This window comes from Macrotis lagotis, chromosome 6 (assembly GCF_037893015.1).
Source record: "Macrotis lagotis isolate mMagLag1 chromosome 6, bilby.v1.9.chrom.fasta, whole genome shotgun sequence".
NCBI lineage: Eukaryota > Metazoa > Chordata > Mammalia > Peramelemorphia > Peramelidae > Macrotis > Macrotis lagotis.
Window position 1 is genome coordinate 146,764,327 of NC_133663.1, and position 13,497 is coordinate 146,777,823.

The following is a 13,497-nucleotide window of genomic DNA, read 5'->3' on the forward strand; positions in this document are numbered from 1 at the left end:
CATGACAATTCTACCAAAATTAAACTACTTATTCAGTGCACTACCAATCAAAATTCCAAAAATTACTTTATAAAATGGAGAAAATTCTAAGTAAATTCATATGGAGAAATAAAAAGTCAAAAATTACCAGGGATTTAATGAAAAAAAAGTTCAAAAGAAAGTGACTTAGCCCTCCCAGATCTAAAATTATATTGTAATGCATTAGTCAACAAAACTATCTGGTATTGGCTAAGAAATAGGGTAGTGGATCAATGGAATAGACTAGGTACAATAGAAGGAAATGATTATAGTAATTTGGTCTTTAATAAACCCAAAGAGTCCAAATTTTGGGATTAAAAACTCTCTCTTTGATAAAAAACTATTGGGAAAATTGAAAGTTAGTATGTCAGAAACTTGGATTAGATCACCTCACAGTCTATACCAAGGTAAGATCAAAATGGAAACAGGAATTAAACATAAAAAAACAAAATTATAAGCAAATTAGGAGATCAAGTTTACTTGTCAGATCTATTTACAGGGAAGTAATACATAACCAAAGAAGAAATGGAGATAATCATTAAAAACAAACTAGATAATTTCAATTACATTAAATTAAATAAGCTCTTGCCCAGAAAAAAAATCACTGTAACCAAGATTATAAGAAATGAAGTAAATTGGGAAACAATTTTTCTAACTGCATTTCTATAATATACAGAGAACTGAATAAATCTTTAAGTAAAAACAAGTCATTCTCCAATTGATAAATGGTCAAAGAATATGCAAAATCAGTTTACAGATGAGGAAATCAAAGTGATCCATAGTCATATGAAACTTTGCTCTAAATCACTACTTATAAGAGAAATCAAATTAAAGCATATCTGAGGTCCCATCTCACACCTCTCAGACTGGCCAATATGACCAGAAAGGGCAATGATCAATGTTGAAAGGGATGCAGGAAATCTAGGACACTAATACATTGTTGGTGGCACTGTGAACTCATCCAACCTTTCTGGAGAGCACTTTGGAATTATGCCCAAAGGGAACCAAAATATGCATACCCTTTGATCTAGCAATATCACCATTGGGTCTATACCCTGAAGACACTATGAAAAAAGGTAAAAATATCACTTGTATAAAAATATTCATAGCAGCCCTGGTTGTGGTATCAAGGAATTGGAAAATGAGTGAATGTACATCAAATGGGGAATGGCTTAATAAACTTTTGTATATGTATGTGATAGAACACTATTCTTCTATTAGAAACCAGAGGGTATGGGAATTCAGGGAAGCCTGGAAGTATTTGCATGAATTGATGCCGAGCAAGATGAACAGAACCAGAAGAATATTTTACACCCTAACAGGAACATGGGGTTAATGATCAATCTTAATGGCCTTGTTCATTCCATCAGTGCAAAAATCAGGTACAATTTTGGGATATCTGTAATGGAGGGCGGAAGAATTGTGGAGTTTGAACAAAGACCAAAGTGTGTGATCTTTCATTTAAAATACATTCTATCTTATGAAATTTTTCCATGTTTTACACTTCAGTTTTTTTTCCTAAGGATATGATCTCTCTCTTTCATTACATTCAGCTTAGATCAATGAATACCCTGGGATCAATCTAAAGACTAACACATGGCCTTCTGTGGGGTGTTGCAGGAGGGAAGCGAGATTAGGGGAAATATTGTAAAATTGAAAATAAATAAATTAAATTTTTTTTTCTCTTATATATTTCTTTCCTATCTCATGGATATCTATCCTTTTACTTAATCCAAATGACTCATAATGAAAATGTCTAATCTGTAACATGTTAAACATAAATATATATGTACAGTATTAACCTGACTCTTCACTGCTGAGGGGTAAGGGGTGGGAAGAGAGTGTATAAGGAAATCATTTAACTTAAAATTATGCATATGTATGTGCAAAGATAAAATATAAGATCAATTAAAAACAAAAATAAAAATACATAAATAAATAATTTGATACCAATAGCTAATTTGAAATGGAGTACAGGATATAATCTGCAGTTGGATTGAACAGATCATTTGCAGAGAACAAAAAACTCTAGTTCCCTTTGAAGCTACTTGAGAATGCTGGGAAGGATTATTAAAATTTAACCAATTTGAAAATGAGTCTTTGAGGTAACTAGATGGTACAACAGAGAGAGGACTGGATCCAGAGTTTAGGAAACCTGCGTTGAAATATGACTTCAGTTACTGACAAACCATGTGACAATGACTAATTCATTTAACCACTTTTTGACTCAATTTCTTCATCTCTAATGTGGGGAGGGAATAATAGCTACTTCACTGGGTTGCACTGATGTTCAAATTAGGTAATCTTTGCAAAGTCCTTAGCTCCTGAGCCTAGGGTAACTTTTAGTAGTCAATATATAAACATTTATTCTCTTCACAGCTCCTTCATTTATAGTCAGTGTGTTAGGAAAAAAAAAAGGTGAAGAAAGTGGTAAAAATCACAAATTTTAGAATACATTAACAAATAGCAGTATTATTTTTAATATCCAAAATGTTAAATTCTTTCTCATTGTCTAGAAAAATAATCAGAAGATTGAAAAAGATGTCACTGCAGCATGAATTGTACATAGAGTCTCCTTGCATATACAAAGGCTTGGATTAAGAAAAATAAATCCAATTAGTTGTCAAATATTTTAAACATGTTTAGAAAAAAAGCCACTGCTTTCATTCTAATAAACAATCTAATTATTCTGTATCTTTACTACTCTATAAATCACAAATCTGGTAATCCTCACAAAACTAAACTTTAATGGTTCCCTACTTTTTCTCCATTCAAGTAAAGTGTAATATAGATTAAAAGTACTGGCAATACTTAAAAGTGTTTAAATGTGTTTTTCTATCTTCCAAAGTTATTTTGGGATTAGACTTTTACTTTAAAAAAAGCAAGATAGATGTCAATTGATTTAGAATACCAGAAAAATTATGATGATTAAATTTAAAGGATAAATTTTCACTGCATTGTAAACAATGATTAATATTAATAATAAAAAATCATGTGAAAACATGTAAATTGATATAAAGTTAAGTAAATTTAATTGTGAAAGCAAAATAATGTTGATTACAATGATGAAAACGGAAATAATTATCAAATTCATATTTAAGAAATGATATAACAATGCATCCCCTCTCTTCTTTTCATATATATAGGGAACTCCAATTAAATTTTGCATCTAATGTTGAATTTAGTTAATAAGTTAAGTTTTACTGAATTCCTTCCTTTCTTCCTTCTTCCTCTTTCTTCTTATTCTCATTCTCTTTCTCTGTGTCTTTTTGTCTCTCTGTGTATTTCTCTGTCTCTGTCTCTCTGTTTTTCTGTCTGTCTGTCTGTCTGTCTGTCTGTCTGTCTGTCTGTCTCTCGCTCTCTCTCTTTCTCTCCCTATCTCTCAATTATTACAATATATGTTCTTCTGGAAAGGTAAGGGGATATTTTTAGAAATCAATGTGCTATAAAATGAAGAATATCAATTTTTAAAAATGATCTTGCATGTGTAATTTGGGAATAAGAAAAAGATTAGTTCAACATTTCTGTACAGATTTTGAAGAAAGTTTCTGAACACATTGCACTATTTACACTTGATTCTTATTCAGTATTACTGTACCAAATTTCACTTCTATTTTTCATTTTTCCAAGTTTCTAATTATAATCATTTTTATTTTTATTAGAGAATTTTGGGGGTGATTACAAAAGAGGGTCTTGCAAAAAGAACAAGAGAAATGGAGAAATAAAAAGAGGCATGTGTACAAAATAGATAATGAGAACTGGAATATAGAGATTCAAAGTATTCAAAGTATTTTTTCTATTTTCATTTTAGAATATATAGTATTAACACATATAGCATTAAAATCATTTTACCTATGAAAGAAAAATGAAGGTGGATTAGGTTAAATGGAGACTTCATTTATAAAAAGTTAGCATCAAAGGCCGATTTTGAAATTTATTCATCCTTATTGGAAGTTCTGTTCTTTCTATTACATAAATATCCCATTAGATAGAGGAACAGATTATTTCATGTGTGTGACTACTCTTAAAGGAAAGAGACTGAGCTCATGAATATTCTCCATTTCTTCGCAATGGAAATCTTTTCAACAATCATAACTTCACAGAAGTATAAACCAGGAAGAAGAATGGGATCATAGCGTGTTACACTGGTAGAATGGCCTTATTTGCTTGTGGTAGGGGAAAATAAAATACTTTTTTTCCATATATGGGGCATTCTTAAATAGAATTTCATTTACTGAAATATTCTTTTGGGAAAAGTGCTGTAAAACAATTTTATTTCAATTCCTTATTAATAGAATGTAGACATTAACAGGAATATTTATCCCAGGTCAGAGACACTACATTTCAGTTACAAAATATTTTGTTAATGTTTGTGCTACAGTTTTAATATCCCAAATGTCAAACTAATGCATCTCTATTAATTAGTGCCTAAGTTTTGCCAGAAAAGTAGCATGTATCTTAGTAGGATCAAGTCAAATATATTAATCAAGATGCCCTGATATAAATATATTAATAGATAGATAATAATAAAATGATTTAGTGATTAGCTTCAAATCAAAGTTCTAAGGAAAGGATTTTTTCAAAGGAAAAAAAATTGTCAACTACCTTGAAAAATATTTATTTTTTTCTGATATATCTATAAAATAACCTGTGTCAAAAGAGTTCACAGAGATGATCAACAATACAAATTTCATTACATGACTACTTTTGGAAAAAAAATTTCAAAATTATAATTGCTTGGTCAGACCCAGCTCTTCTGAAGAAAGATGGTTCTTAAAATATAGTTTTATCACAGAAAGAAACAAGTTCAATTTCCTTAATAGTGTTCTGAAGTCAATAGTAAAAATAATCTCCAAATCATGTGCCCAATTAATTCAATTACTTTAAAATAAATTTGCATGATTCTGGTTTAATAAAATTTGAATTACTTTAATTACATTTTAATGATCTTATATTACACAGCCTTATAGGCCCTTTTCTGTTTTAATTTTCTTTCTTTTTTTTGGAGTAGTGGAAAATCTTCTTCTTATAACAATTCTTCATTATTCCAGCTAAATTTAAAATGTGTACATTTCCAAAGAACCTAGTTACTTGGCATTTTCTTCTACTTTTGGCATGATAATCAAATGAGTATAAGTTACTCTTGAACTTGGACAATGACATTTTTCTAAATATAGCTAGGTCTTATGTGCTGGGTCATGTGTAAACACTTTTAAGTAATTCATTACTTGAAATAAATCCTAAGATAAAGTATTAACCTAAAACACTCACAGAATCATATACCCTAAGTATTTGAATATGACAACTATAAAATGAAAATATTTTCTACAAATGAATATTCATATAATTTCTGCTTCAAAGCATTTAAGCACAATAACATTTAATTCTAATATAGTCACCTCAAATTTCTTTCTTTTTAACCCCATTGATATTAAATGAAAAATAATATTTGGAGATACTTACTCTTACCAGTTTATTTGGCATTCCAGATATCAGAGGTGCTAGTTTTAACTTTGCAATAATAGAAAGGAAAAGTAACCTCAACTGGTTCTGAATAATGAGGAAAATAAAACAAAAGTAATCATACTGGGGACTGAGCCAAGATGGCAGCATGACAATTGTTTGCCCACACATAAATCCAGGTTGCAGTCTGGGCCCCACAACATCACAATAGCTAAGCAGGGACAATCCTCACAGTTCCAGGGCAGAAAAGAGGGCTTGAACATATTCAAGAAAGCAGTCAGAGTCTCTAAATAAGACCTTGGATGAATTAACGTCCCTGTGGATTGTCCGCCCCCCCAAAGGCTTTAGAAGTTTGGGAAATCAGGCATAGGATGAGAAAATGAGCAGACAACAGAAAAAAGAAGAATCTGACCATAGAAAATTACTTTGATCCCATGGAGGGTCATAATACATACTCAGATGATGACAAAACCAAAGCTTATTTATCCAAACCTCCAAGAGAAATAGAAAATAGGCTCAGACAATAGAAGAAATCAAAAAAGACTTTGAAAAACAATTAAGAGAAGTAGAGGAAAAATTGGGAGGGGAAATGACAGTGATGCAGATAAATAATGAAAACCAAGTAAATCAGCAATTTGGTGAAAGAAATACAAAAAAATATTCAAGAAAATAATATAGTAAAAACCAATTTAGGCCAAATGGAAAAATCAATACAAAAGTAAATGTGAAGAATACCTTACAAGCAGAATTGGACAGTTGGAAAAGGAAATAAAAAGCTCTCTGAAGAAATTAACACCTTCAAACACAGAATGGAAATAAAGGAAACTGAAAACTTTGTGAGAACTCAAGAAGAAATAAAACAATACCAAAAGAATCAAAAATTAGGAGAAAATGTGAAATATCTCATTGGAAAAAAACAATTGATCTTGAAAATAGAGCCAGAAGAGATAATTTAAAAAATTATTGGTCTACCAAAACGTCATGACAAGGAAAAGAACCTAGACTTTACTTTTCATGAAATCTACAGGGGTGGCTAGGTGGCACAGTGAATAGTGCACTTGCCCTGTAGTCAGGAGTACCTGAGTTCAAATCTGGCCTCAGACACCTAATAATTACATAGCTGTGTGGCCTTGGAAATCCACTTAACCCCATTGCCTTGCAAAAAAGAAAAAAAAACTTAAAAAAAGAAAAAAATGAAATACTACAGCAAAATTTCTCTGAGATCCAGGAACCAGAGGATAAAATAGAAATTGTGGGGATTTGCCAATCACCTCCTGAAAGAGATACCAAAAGAAAACTTCCAGGAATATTATAGTCAAACTCTAAAACTCTAAAGTCAAACAGAAAATACTAAAAGCTGCCAGAAACAAGATATTCAACTACTGTGGCTTTATAGTCATGATTACACAGGATCTGTGAGCTTCTACATTAAGATCTCATAGGGCTTGAAATATATTCTGGAAGGTACAATATCTTGGTTTATAAGTAAAACATCTTAGTTTGCTCAGCAAAATTGAACATTCTTTATTAGGGGGAAAAGATGGACTTTCAGTGAAACGGGTCTTTCAACGTTTCCTAATGAAACAACCATAGCTAAACAGAAAGTTTCATCTCCAAGTATAGGACTCAGGGGTACCATAGAGTGAAAGGAAACGAAGGACTAATCATGAGGAACTTAATGATGTTGAACTGATTATATTCCTACATGAAAAGACCTGGTAATATATGAACTTTCTCATTTATAAGAGCTGTTAGAAACTATCTACATAGAAAAGGCATAGGAAAGAGCTGAATATAATGGTTTAATATAGTAAAAAGATGGAGTCAATGGATGATAGAAAAGTGCTGGGAGGAAGAAAAAGGAGAGGAATGAGGGGCTAAGATATTTCACATAAGAGTCAAGAGAAAGCTTTTACAATGGAGTGGAATGGGGGAAAACAAAGGGGAATGAGTGAGCCTTCATTCTCATCAGAAATATCTCAGAGAGGAAATAACATAAACAATAGAGTATAGAAATCTATTTAAACTGGAGAAAAATGAGAAGAAAGGGATGAAATAAGTGAGAATGTGGGGAGGGAATGAGAGTAGGTGATAGAAGAGAGGGAAGACTGTGGTGTATGGTACTCAGATACTACACACTTCTGAACAGGGACAGTATGAAAGGAGAGAGAATAGAATAGATGAGAGTGGGGAGAAATACAATGGTGGGAAATACAGTCAGTGACAGCAACTGTGGGAAAAATATTGAAGCAACTTCTCTGACTTCTCTGGTGGCTGTTATGGGGAAGGCAACTCATCCCAGACACAGAGCCATTGGAATCTGAACACACACTTAAGTACACTTTTTTCTCTCTCTCACTATTCTTGAGGTTTCTCATCTTTTTGGGGGGAAGGGAGTTTAAGATTACTCTCTCAACAAGATTATTATAAAAATATAAAATTAATAAACAAAAATTGAAGGTAATCCTACTTCCAATTAAAAAAAGTAATCATACTGAAAGATTTGAAATATTATAATGTACAATATGTATATGTGTTGGAGAGCCAGCAGATTATTAATAACATTGAAAACAAAAATAACTCTTCAAAATAATTTCCTATCTCCTGTTTTTTTTTCTTTTTTCCAATCTCCAAAGATTAGCAAGTAAAGAGTGATTTTAGTAGTGTCCAGTCTAGTCAAAGGAAATGTTAAGAAAACAGATTTAGTTGCTATATTATAAGATATAATTTCCAATTAGTTATCATCACAATGATACCCAATAACTCATTTCTCCACTATCATAACATAGCTACTACTTTTATAATGATCTCATTTGTTATTTTCCTGTTGAAATATTCTATAAATTAAGATATACTAAGTGCTCTTCATTTGTTTAAAGATCAAAATCAATGTAAATAATGTTAAAGAACATAAAGGCTAGAAATAAATTATGCCTAATCCAGTGGTTATTTTGAGAGAGGGAAAAATAATCTAGATGTTATTGTCCATGATACCAATTTGCTGTCATGGTACTTTTTATTATCTTGCTGTACTGTGATCCTAAATAATAACTTGAAGATCATGTGATCTAGTATCTTCATCTATTAGATGTAGAAACTGATCTGCAGAGATGTGATATGACCTAGTCAAGTAAAGACAAAACGTAGCAGAGAATAATGCAAACTGAGGCCATCTCGTATTAAGTAGAACACTCTCTATAGAGTGGCATACATATGTATTATCATCCATTTATGACAAAATGTTCTAGATTTTGAGGTTTTAAAGAAATTATTAATGACTAAAATAAAATCCTCCTCAAACCCAACTTATCATCAGCATATTTTATTGAGATTATGATGAATCAGCTGGACAATGGGCTTGGGTGATATTAAGGGTAAGACAAATACTACAGTCTGCAATAAAACTGCTCCTGTGAATATATAAAATAGATAGGATTTAACCCTCCTTGATATTGATATTATGGAAAACTTGACTCAGAAGTCAGAGTAGTTAGTGTCTCTCCTTTAAAGCACGGAATGAAAAGAATACGTATCAGATTGCAACAGAAATACCAAAGCATGACCCAGAAGAAATATTTCAGTCCATATGGGTAAAGCAGGAAAACTGCAAGCAATCATGCAAAGGATTGACCATAAGAATAAATTCATATGTAACAATATATTTTGAAAAATTACAAATAGATCACATGGAAATCAATATTTATATAACCAAATAAGAAACTCCATGGAATTGCCTGAGGTATAGAAAAGTTCAGTGACTTGCCTAGCTAATAATGGAAATTTGAGGAGAGTATGAACCCAAGTTTGTTCGGTTTTTGTTTTATGACTCTCATACCATGACATATACACTATACAATTTAATTTTAGGCTTATACTAATATATTAATAATTCTTCTTTGGAAACAATAATTCAGTCTGTTTCTAAATACCCATAGTTATACATTAAATCAAAATCTATCTACTTTGGCAATAAGCATGAGAGATTTCATGAGGTACTTTTTCAAGGGCTATGGCTATTCTCCATTCTAAAATTTAATTGTCTTGTTAAAAAATCAACTGTCAGTGTAGCATGAGGTGATTTTTGATGGAACTAGAATAATTCTAAGTGTCATTTACTTTTCTTTGAACAATCTATCCCTTTTGGATTAGAACAGTATTTCATTTCTCATATGATCACGTATTTGCAGGTACTAGCAGAGTTAGTTGTAATTTGTTATGGCTAATAAGTCATTTTGTAATTATTCTACAAGAAATCGTCCCAACAGACAAGGATTTGTTAACATTACATTGGTACAAATGAGTCACTTTGGAGATCCTGATTAATTGTTCTCACAAAATGATTGATCCTTCACTTTTTCCCATTACCTTGAGATTGATCTTCATGTACATAAGGTCCTAGATAAACAGGAAAATATAGCACTCTCCTTTTCCCGAACTGGAATTCTGCCAGACTAATTGCTCATTTTCTCCAAAAAAAAAAATTCCTAAGGAGAATCTTGGGATGTTTACTTACTATAGTGTTTTATCACTCTACATTCATGAATTTTTATCTGCTACTCTTTGAAAACAGCCTTTATCTGGGTATTAAAAACAAGTCCTATTAATCATGCCCCCAAAGCTATACTAATTTTAATTCCTATCACCTATTCACTCATCTTATTCTTGAAAAATTGAAAAGTGCCTACTCATTCCTTTCTTTGCTACCTATATAAAAGGATATGAAGACTTGTCCCCCCAACACATACATACAACCCCCCCAAAAGTATATACAGAAATACACATAGTAAACTGTTTGCATTAGAGACTCCATAATGATAATATTATTCCCTTCTGATCTCTACATATTTCATTTACTATATTAAGGAGTGCAAATAGTTCTGTGTGCTTTTTATAGACCTATTCAATCTTTTCTGAAGTCCTGAAAATTTTGTTGTTTATGTCAATTTATTATGAGGTATAGTACTAGTCCAAATATCCTACCAGTTCCATCACTGAATGAAAAAGAAAATGAGTAGCAGGTTAAAAATATTTCTGGATTGTTTGTCCTTCCTGGTGATTTCTATTGACTTCCTTTTTTAGAAATTTTACTTAATTATTTTGCAAGGCAGCTTAAGCAGCTTGTACTGAGTCACACAACTAGGTAATAATTAAGTATCTGAGACTGAAGTTGAACTCATGCTTCTGACTTCAGGACTGGTGATGTGCCCAATGCTGTATCCACTGTAACCACCTAGCTGCCCCTATATTGACTTTCAATCTCACTTTTCATACAAAATTTAAATTATGCAAAAAGATATAATGCTTTAAACCTGAATTCTTCTAGAGATATTTTCTATCATTTAGAAGCTACAATAATCTCTTTCAGTTGCAATATTTAAATTTTGTATTATTTTAAATTTGAGCAATGAAACAAGCATTTCCATAACATAGTATACTAAAAGGATAGCTACATAAGAAGTTTGTTATTCTTTTTAAATATATAATAATAATAATGTCATGTAAATTTTCCCTTTTATCACTTTTCCTTTACCCTAGAGAAGGTTATTTATGTGTATGTCTGCATATATGCATATTTGTATATTTCTAAATGTAATATATGTATGTATTCATATGTATATATGTAAATGTATAGGTATATAAAGGCAGCTAGAACATTGTGTGTAGAGTGCTGGCCCTGAAACCAGGTGGACCTGAATTCAAATGCAGTCTCAGATATTTATTAGTGGTGTTACCTTGAGCAAATCACATAATCCGGATGGCCTAACATCCAGGGCTATCTCCAAGTCATCCTGATTATAACTGGTCACTGGACCTAGGTAGCTCTGAAAGAAAAAATAAAGCTGATGATTTAGCATAGCACCCTCTCACTTAAACCCAGCTCACATGAATGTCACGGCATTGTCACCCTGATGTCATGGCCTTTTTTAATAATGCAGGGCAAAGCAAAGTATATGCATATATATATGCATATATATATATATATGATTTTATATATATGCATATATATATATATGATTTTATAGTGCATTGACTATAGGTTCAAATTACTCTCCAGAATGGCTGAATCAGTTCACAATTCCATCAATAAATTTCCTATATCATCTCTAATATTTATCATTTTTTGTTTGTCATATCAGTCAATCTGACAGTTCTGGGATAGTACCTCAAATATATTTTAAATTGAGAATCAATAGTGATTTAGAACACTTTTTCATATGACTATAGTTAACTTTAATTTCTTCATCTGAAAATTGCCTGTTCATATCCTTTGATCATTTTTCAATGGGGAAAATGACTTGTATTTTTACAAATTTGATTGAGTTCCCTATGTATTTGATAAATGAGCATTTTGTCAGAAACTGTGGTTTTAAATGTATTTCTCAACTTTTTACTCTATTTCTAGTTTTGGGAGCATTGGTTTGTTAAAAAAAATTATTTAATGTAATAAAAATTATCAGTTTTATACATTGGAATGTCCTTTATCTCTTGTTTGGTCATAATTTTTCCCTTCTCCATACTTTTTTCAGATAAGACAGTCCTTGCTCTCCTTCTTGGCTTATGATAACACCCTTTCGAAAATAGGTTTATTTAATTATTTTATTTTTTATTCTGCTAATCTGGACAATTTATGTCTTTATAAAAAATCATTTCAATTAGATTGTCAGACTTATTGGCATATGGACCGGCAAAATAATTCTAAATTTTGCTTTAATGTCTTCTTTATTGGTGGCACATTCACTATTTTCAGTTTTAATATTGGAGATTTGGCTTTCTTCTCTGTTTTTTAAAATATAATTAGCTATGAATTTATTTATTTTGTTGCTTTTTTCATAAAACCAACCCTTAATTTATGCATTAGTTCAATGGTTTTCTTGGTTTTTTTTATTAATCTTTTTTATTGATTTTCAGAATATACAATTTTCCATTTAATTGGAGATTTTTGGATTGTTTTCCCTAATATTTTAGCGAAACATTCAATTCATTGTTCTTCTCTTTTGTTATTTTATTTATTCAAGCATTTAGAAACATGACATTTTCCCTATGAACTGATTCAACTTCATCTCAAAAGTATATTGTCTCATTATTGTCATTCTCCTTGAAGAAATTAATTATTGTTTCTATCATTTGCTGTTTGATTCACTTACTCTTTAGGATTATATTTAGTTTTCATTAATTTTAATGTTTCTTTGCTTGATCATTGCTTGACAATTTTATTACACCATGATCTAAAAAGAATACATTTAATACATCTGCATTTCTACATTTGATTGTGCAGTTTTATGCCCTAATACATGGCAAATTTTTCTATAGGTGACATAAAACTACAGGTAAAGATTATTTTCCTCTCTAACCCTGTTCAATTTTTTTTTTCCAAAGGCCTATTATATTTAGATTTCTATTTACTTTTCTAAACCTTTTTTTGCTTTTTTGGGTTGATTCATCTAATTCTGATAGAGGGCACTTAAGACTCCCTACTAGTATAGTTTTGCTCTCTGGGTCTTTATGTAGCTTACATATCTTCTTTTCTAAGAAAAATTTGGATGCTTTATCACTTGGTGCATATATATATATATATATATATATATATATATATATATATACACACTAAATATTGTTATTACTTCATTGCTTCATTATTTATGGTACCATTTAGCAAGAAGTCATTTCCTTCCTTAACTCTTTTAATTAGATCTATTTTTGCTTTTGCTTTATCTGAAATGAGGATTGCTACCAGTGCTTTTTTTAAACTTCAGGCAAAGTATATTATATTATTTTTTTGTTGTTTTTTGCTTTTTTTTGGAGAGCAGTAAGGTAAAGTGACTTGCCCAAGATCACACAACCAGACAATTACCAGTTATCTGAGGCTGGATTTCAACTCAGGCTGCTAGCTACCCCAAACCATAATATATTCTACTACAGTCTCTGCCTTTTACTCTGTGTGTATCACTCTCCTCCAAGTGTGTTTTTTTTTTCTTTTTTGCAAAAAAACTTTCTGTAGGAATCTTTTTTTAATCC